The sequence below is a fragment of the Octodon degus genome, unplaced genomic scaffold, assembly GCF_000260255.1.
Source record: "Octodon degus isolate 3935 unplaced genomic scaffold, OctDeg1.0 scaffold00366, whole genome shotgun sequence".
NCBI classification, from domain to species: domain Eukaryota; kingdom Metazoa; phylum Chordata; class Mammalia; order Rodentia; family Octodontidae; genus Octodon; species Octodon degus.
In genome coordinates, this window is record NW_004524942.1 from 419,458 (window position 1) to 428,581 (window position 9,124).

Sequence of the window (9,124 nt, forward strand, 5' to 3'; positions counted from 1 at the left end):
GAATCATTGAACATTGTACCCTCCCCTCCTGCTCAACACTGAGAGTGAACAATTATTTTATTTCTCAGATGAAAGAATAACTAACATGCCCACAATGTTCTTTAGTCTCCATGATGAGAATTATGTTCCTGAATTTCACAAATATAGAGAACGAAATGCTACTCTTTATGTGGATAATTTCTGAGTTTTTGTTCTACATTGAATCAATTAATCTTTTTCTAACAATGATTAATCCAACATGAACTGAAATAAATGTTAAAAAAAGTTCATTTCCATGGATTTTTAAAATCCATACATTTTCCATGAATTTAAAGTGCACATTATCGGTGGGAATATAAATTATAATATTTTAAGTAGGTCACTTTAAATAAGGGTTAAAAATCATGTATTAAGTTATGTCTTTAAAATCTTAGGCCTTTTCATATTTTATATATGTTCAGTGAGATACTCATTTAAGCCTTTGGTTCAGGGCATTTATGACACTTAACCAACAAACTTCCTAAGGTTTCTCGACCTGTTTCTTTTCCTCTTTCTGTAAGGGTGAACCTCCAAATGCAGGCTGCTAGGGCCTGTTTGGTCTGATCCGTCTTTAACTGGAACCCTGATTCAAGTTGGGACAACCAGGTTCTCTCCCCTAGGAACTGGGAAATGGTGCTGAGAAATGTCTGCCAGTCTGGACTGAACATCAAAGTGGAATGATAAATGTAGTCTGATGTTAAAAATGCTAGTTTTGTAAAAGTAGGTCACCAGAGAAAAGACAGATAAAAATTTTCATGCTGCTCTAACTTTGCTGTGGTGTTTATTTCTTGCTAATACAATCTATGTTAATTAGTCAATATCTGCATATTACCTATTATTTGTCTCCTATGACTAGAAATTAGTTATATTTATTGGGATTTCTTCTTTCACAACATATATATATATATATTGCCCAGAATAGTACCTCTGCATAGAAGGTATCCAATAAATAATTTTTAAATAAATTAATAGATATGAATTTGAAATTGGGTTTATTTCAAAACAATAGATTTACTCCATGGGATTTGCAATCTTACTATAGACTTTGCTCATTTTTAAGCATAATAAAAACTTCACCAATATTTAGGTCTAGAACCTCAGTAATTCTTACCTTAAATCCAAAAGAAAAATACAATACGTTTGAAATAGATTTGAAATCTATAGGTCAAGAAGCTAACTAAATTCTATGTTAGATATTTAAATTTATTCATACTTGACAAAACAAATGAAAATTGCCAAGTTAAAAATAATCACAATGTTTTTTAGAGGTCAAATTGCTCTTTGCTTCATGAGATGAGTAAGTTGAAAGGAAAATGTACTTGCAAAATAACAAAACCGAAATCAATAAAATGCAAAACCAGGGGTGTGAGTGTAGTTCATTGTCTTAGCAAGTGTCTGGCTCTCCTAAGGCCTTGGGTTCAATTCCCAGCACCACGAAATTGTAACAATAATGGCGATGGAACTTTGGGTATTATTTAATAGCCATAAAATTTAATTTAGTTTTAGATAACACATACAAACTATATTAGTAGAAATAGCAAAAGCCAAAACTAATCTTTTCTGTAATTATAATTATGATTATAATTTCTATAATATTTCTTTAATTTTGGATTCATACATTTCTGGTCTTTTTGAAACTAAACACAGCTACAACCACTTTTAAAATTTAAGTAAGCAAATAACTAATCAATCAAACAAATAGCTTACCATGTCCCATAACTTGATAAAGTGTAATCTTAGTCTTGACTAAGCATAATACTTTACTTTTTAAATTAAGTAACATTTTCCTTTTTTAAAATAATCTTGGTTCTTTTTTCCCATTCCCCTCTCTTCTTTCAAACCTTCCCCCTTCCTTGTTTACGAAAGTTCTGTTTCCATTTGTTTCCTTCTAGTCTCTTTTTCCCTTTTCTCTTCCTTCAATACTCTCTTTAAAACATATCTTAATCTCTTACTTTCAAATCTTACTACTGAGATATCAATATATGTTCTCTGCATAGTCAATACAAGAATATATACTTGAGCTTGATCAACTAGTGTGAGGTTCATACTAAATAGTTCTGGAAATTTGAGTAAGTTACTAAATATCAAAACCAATTCCATTAAGTGAAATTTCACAGCAATCTCTATGCACTTGTTGGATTTTATAAAGGAAGCTTTTATTTTTTAACCTTTTTAATGTCAGAATAAATTCTAAAGAAACAGATTTTCTTGCTAATTGAAGTTTATCAGGCCACACCGTAATAGAACTAACTGAATGCTTGACAGTTGATTTAAAGGTGTCACATAATTGACTATTTAATCCAAACAATGAACCAAGAAAGGATAGCAAAGCTATTTCTATTTATCCACTTCATAGCTAAGCAAATTAAGACTTACAAAGCTCTAGTAGCTTTCAATATTTTTTTCATAGCACAAGATATACTCAAGAACTGAACTCTTTTGGAATATATTGCTGAGTTCACATACTCGTAATATTCAAATGACGGAACTAAACAAAAAAGGGGATACAGATGAATGTCCATTTTGCATCTGTGTATTCAGAGTGGTTAGGATAGATATATAGTTACATTTTCTTAATGAATAGAGGGATTTGTTTTAATGGTGTTTGTAAATGGGATATCATGTCTGCATCTTGTACAGCAAATAACTACTGGGAAGAGAGTACGCAATGTGTTAATTATTGAAACTGTCCTACCAGTTTGATTTGAGACTGTCTCATTGCTATTTGTTTCTCAATAAAATTATGGAGAAAAAAAGAAAAAAACTCCAAATAAAAGTGGAGTGTTTAAACCCCCCAAAAACTCCAAATTAAAATGGGCATTCCTATAATCCTGGCACTTTTGGAGGCCAAGACAGAACTGCAAGTGGTAGTACAGCAAAAGTAGTAGCACTACAGAAGAAGATGGGTGGGGTTGTAACTCACTATAAAGACCCTGAATTCAATCCCAAGTACTTCACAGAAAGATAGACTGAAAGGAAGAAGGAAGGAAGGAGGGAGGGAAGGAGAGTGGGAAGGAAAAAGGAGAGCAGGAAGGAGGAAAGGAGGAAGGGAGGGTTAGAAGCAAAGAAGAAAGGAAGGAAGGTTAGCATCTGCAAAAAGAATGCAAGTTTTCCTGCAATGAAGTGGCTTAAGTTAGCAGGAAGCTCTATTCCCACTCTCCTCTCATTTCTGTTTTTGTTACAGTATGTTTTGCTTTATTATTGACGATGACACTATCAGGTTGTCACTATATTGAGAATAAACATGGGCCCTCCCAGTTGCTTGGGGCACAGTCCCGGTGATGTGCTTGCCAACCTTCCCTTCCCATGCACCATGTTTTCTACTTTCTGTCCACTTCATTAGCCATACATTAGCTTGATTTCTATTCCTCCACTACTAGATGCTCTGAAAAGTCTACGTGTTGTTGCATTTGTTCCTCTTTCTTGGAGTCATTTTATACAATATTTACTTCATAATATTTTCTTCTCAGTTGAAATATCACATCACATGAGGTCTCTCATCTCCCTTTTGCTCAAGCAGTTCTACCCAGTGGCTATGGGCATTGTTCTGTCTGTGTTCTTCAGTGAATCTAGCTATAGGTTACATTGCTTTATTTGCTACGCAAATATGAATCCTACACATACATCTCCCCAAGAAAGTAACTTACTCTACAGAAATTCTAGAGGCCAGAATTGAAATTAAGTAGCCACTAAATGAGTTAACAAGAAAATCAGAAACAAAACCAACCTACCTTAAACCAGAGCTATAGATAAATCAGTATCTTTGCTTTACTTCCTTGTCTCTACTCTGTCACTTCCTGTTAGCTGCTCTGATCAACAGAATCTGTTTATTTATTGTTGTTGTTACTATCATGATGCTGAAGCTGCCTCCTCACAGTCATAAATGTCTTTTGTCTTTATCTTGTGAAGATGAGTTGTGGGAGGAGAGGTCCAGCAGCTTTCCTCCCAGGGATGGAGAGCTCCTTTTTTAAAGTGGAAGTGACACAAACACTGTGCTTTGGGTCTCAGATCTCTGTTTCATGTTAGAAATGTAAGAATGCTTAAGCAATTAATGAAGGAGTCAGAGTTTTCCATTGTTGTCCCCTGTTTAGATGGAAATTATATAAACTGGAATGCCTACTGACTACTTCTTATTCAGATCAGATAGGGCCATCAGTTTGGTTAGTACCACTTAAATAGTTAACCATAATTTAAACACTGACAGTTTTCTCCTTGTTGATCGTTAGCTACTTGGGAGAGAAGAGAAGGTGCTAATGCCTTTGTTACCTTTCAAGAAGATTTTAAAAGATTAATAGTGCAGCTTGTTTTAATCTTTTTATAAAGGCTTCATGCTTCTTTAGTCAACGCAAGAGGTCTGGGCAATTGCTGCCTTAGCAGAAGTAATGGATCATCCTTTAATGGTTTATCGTAGGGTACCCTGTCCCATTCTCAGAAAATAGTACTTCATTAATTTCAAACACGTATTAGATTTTTTAAAAATTATTAATGTACAGATAATGCAAATCCCTTATATTTAGAATTTTGATATCTCTGTGAATTTAAATATGCTATATCATCACTAATGTTTCTGCTAAAGCAGAAATATTTGTCATGTTAAGGATTATTTTTTATTTATTTTTTCATGTATTTAGTAGAGGGTCTACAGTGTCTCATTACACAGATCAGACTCGTAATGATTCTCCTGTTTTCATCCTCCCAAGCCCTGGGATTACAAGCACACACACCATGCCCAGTCTCAGTCACTGTCTTAGTGTGCCCTGGGGGTGAGGCCAGCACAGCATGCCGTGGATTGAACCCTGGTCCCTGAGTGTGCCTAAACAGGCAATTTAATCCACTGAGCTATCTGGCCAGCCAGGATTATTATTTTAATGTCACTTTTAAAAATCTATACCCTGTTGGTTTTGCATGTACCTGTGTGAAAGCACTGCGGCGGTATGGGAACTAGATATCTGTGGAATTGGCCAATGTTAATTTGTAGCATATTTTATTCATTTTCTGATTATAAAAATATCTGTATGATTAAACCTTATTTCCTTTATAATTCAAAGGTGAAAAATAATGGTTGTAGTATATCAGTGCCCAGATCTAAATATGAAGTGAAAAGATATATGCATTTGTAACACTGTGATTTTAGGCAAAGGTGTGGTGACACAGCAATAAGAATGGGATTAAAAACCTGTACACATATGATTGCGTGCAGATAACTTTTAACTTTATAAGCTCTAGATAAACAATCTTTACAATTACACATAAATGCTATATTTTTGTACTTGATGTGTGGTAGTCTGGTCTCCTCAATTCAATATAATTTATTGCGTGTCCTGTAGTATAATCAGATTTTGATGCCTTTCTCAGTGTTATATTAACATTGGATGTTTTCTAATGTGGAACTTTTTAAGTGATTATAGAAGACAATTTAAATAAAAATACTAAAACTTCTCAGAAAAAAAGATTGCTTCCTATGCTATCATTAGATATTATTTAATATATATTTTAAAAATATATATTTAAAAAATATATATTTAATAGAGAAACTGACATATTTGCAACTCATGTCCCTTGGACAGGATTAGCACAGGATTAGAAATTGTCACCAGCGTCATAGAGGTTGTGATAAAATGGACTGTTTCACTCTTATCTAGTGGGAAAATAAGGTGTCACAGCCTTTGGGAAAGTACTGAGATTTATCAGGAATTTCAAAAATTTTACTACTCTTTGTGATAATGATTTTAATTGTGGATGTCTACCCAAACCAAACAAACAAGCAAGAAGAATAACAAAATATTTTACTTAAAATATTTATTGCAGCATTATATAGCTGCAGTACGATGGAATAAATATAAATAATTTTAAAAATATAGATAATTCTTATGCTTCAGATAAAATAGAGGTATGCTTTGTCAGTGTACAGTGATTTTTTAACAATAGAAATTATCTTTTCAAGCCATCAGCTCATGAGATATCATTTAACAAAGACATTTTAATTTAATGTTACAATAATATTTTTTCACCCGCATGGTGGCACACACCTCTCACCCTAGCACTGAGGAGGATGAAGCATGAGGACTGCTACAAGTTTGAGGCCAACCTCGTACACAAAGTGAGTTCAAGACCAGCCAGAACTGCATTGTGAAATACTATCTCAAAAAGACAAAAAATTAAATCATTTCAATGATATTTTTAAAAAATGGATTTATATATGGAAAAAGTTATGCACACTGCAAGGCCAACATGAAAGGAAATGTGCAAGCTGTTCAAATTCATCAAAATTAAAATGAAGCAAAAACCAGTAACACAAAAAGATGGCATAAACTGCAAATATAATAACATGTAGTCTTTTGGGTATAGTTTTCTCCAGTGTGGCATTTTTGTCATGAACACGATGCTCAGTGAGAGAAAGAAAAATTAACAATATACTCTGACTTCAAGCGAGGTGCTGTGTCATCTTGTTACCTGGAACGTGCACGCCCACCTGGCTGTTATACTCACCAGCATCTGATTCTAGAATGTCCACAGACTTCGAAGTGAGTCATTAAAAAGGAGCCAAGCACAGAAAACAGAAACACAAGAAACTTCTCATTAGCATGTCTAAAAATGAACCTCCTAAATATTGCATATAATCAACTTGATACTGAGAAAGTTTACTAGACAATCTACACAAAATGATGAAGAATAAGAGAAATGATGCCTTCTAGGGCAAGAGGGCTAGCAAGGCGAAGATCTGAAAGAAGGTGGAGAAAATCAGCACTAGAACAGAAAGGAGGAGAGGAAAAGATAATTTAGACTTAAATCTTGATTGAGAAAAAGGGCACAGTCATTAACACTGTATTTGCATAATATATGTATATTCACTGTAAGTGCATTACATCATCACTAGAAAATGTACATTATCCAAAGTATAAGGTATCAATTAACAAACTGTACTATGCAAAATAACAATTCCTCTCTTTCAAATGCCTTCAGAATTTACTTGTCCTGTAATGTGAGTTTCTTTTTTAAAACATATATTTTTAAGTAGTATTTGCATTTATTTCGGAACATACAGCAGTGGGGATTTTTTGAGAGGAATATTTATGAGTAAATTAATTTTACATGCTTATGGGTTACAGTGAGATACTTTGATATTTGTTATATGTATTCAATGAGCAATGATCAAATCAGAATAATCATATTCCTACTTTTTTTTTCCAGAACTGTGGATTGAACTCAGGCCCTTGAGCTTGCCAGGCAAGCGCTTATTCTACTGAGCCATCTCCCTGGCCCCTATATTCTTACTTTTGAAATGCATTTCATTTCTTTGTACTGAGAACTTTCCAACTCTTCTAGTTATTTTACAAGATATGTAATAAATTATTGAAAAACTAGCTACTCTACTGTCCTTAGAACAGTAAAATACTATTTCTTTCCAACTGTACTTTGGCAATTGGATGAATATACCTTAAGAAAATTAATGAAATTTTTGACAGAGAACTTGGATCTCACTTTTGAGTCCAGTTTTCATAAGGAAGTCTATTAGAGTAAATAATGATAAGTATATTTTTCCCCAAGTACCTGCTACTTTAAATGTAAGATCATTTTGGAACTTAAGACTCATGCTTGCCTATACAGAAAACATGGACTTTGATAGCTACAGCCTTGTGGAGAATAAAATCACCGAGATTCCAGTGAAAACAATCTGCACATCAAAGCCACTCACGTGACTAAATCTAGTTGTGGATCTTTGGCATAATTTGGCTCCTGTAAACAGAATCCTCATGAAATACTCTCAAAATTTGATGATTAAATCTGTTTCAAAGTGACAGCTTGTTGTAATAATCAACAGTAACACTTAAAAGCAATATGCAAGTCAGTTTGTAAAATCTCTACATTACAAATTCATGCCTAGAACTACAACCCATAAACTAGAACTCACGTAATATAGATTCTGAAAAGCAAATGTTAGCATAAGAAGAACTTATAAAAAAACTTATGATGGAATGAAGACAGTTATATCAATAGTGTCGATTTTACAGTATTTATTTTTAAAAATAACACGTTTGTTATGATACATTTCCTAGATACTGAAACATTTCTAAAATATAAATATATGTTGCTTTTGTTTGATATATTCTAAATTTGACAATGAAAAGTAGTGTTATATGTGTATCAATAGCACTACTTTGTCATGAGAAAACTTACTTTATAAAAAAAGCTACATGTAAATCATTGCACATGTTTTTTCCGGTACGTTTAGTAAAAGGGTGCCCCCTTGTGATTCCTAAACTCGTAAATTACTGAAACTAAACCAAGAACGCACAAAATTTCGGAGCAACCCAATAACAGGAAATAAAATCAAAGCAGTAATTAAAAGCTTACCAATAAGTAAAGACCAGGATTTGATGGATGTACTAAGGAATTCTACATGACCTCTAAGGATATTGTAATACCGATACACCTCAAACTTGTCAATTAAATTAAAAAAGAAGGATGCTTTCACACATTTTTCTGAAAGCCAAGATCATTCTGATCACAAATCCAAAGGACCCAGCTAGAAAAACTACAGGCAAAACTTGCCTTACGAACACAGATACAAAACACACAATGTTATTTTCATGTAGAATGTAACAAATCATCACAAGGATCATGCATCATTGCAAAATAGGTTTCATCCTAGAGCTGCAAGGACAGTTCAGCGAACATAAATCAATAAATGTAATAAACCATATGAATTGAAACTAGGAAACAACTACAGAAACATATCAATGGATCCAGAAAAGTTTTTAATAGAATCCAACACTCACTCATAAAAATCCTGAAGAAGATAGGTATAGAGGGAGTTTAACTGAATTTGATGAAAGTCATTTAAAACAAATTAACTGCCAACATCATATTACATGGGGAAAAAATGAAAGCTTTCCTGAAAAACTCAGAAACAAGAAAAAATACCCACTATCATGACTTCTATTCAATGCACTACTCAAAACATTAGCCAGACCAATCAGGCAAGAGAAAGTAATAATTTGTACCCATATAGTAAAAGAAGTCAAATGTTAATTATTTGAAATATGACATGTTTCTCTACATAGAAGACCTAAAACACTCCACCAAAGCACTCTTATTATTAATA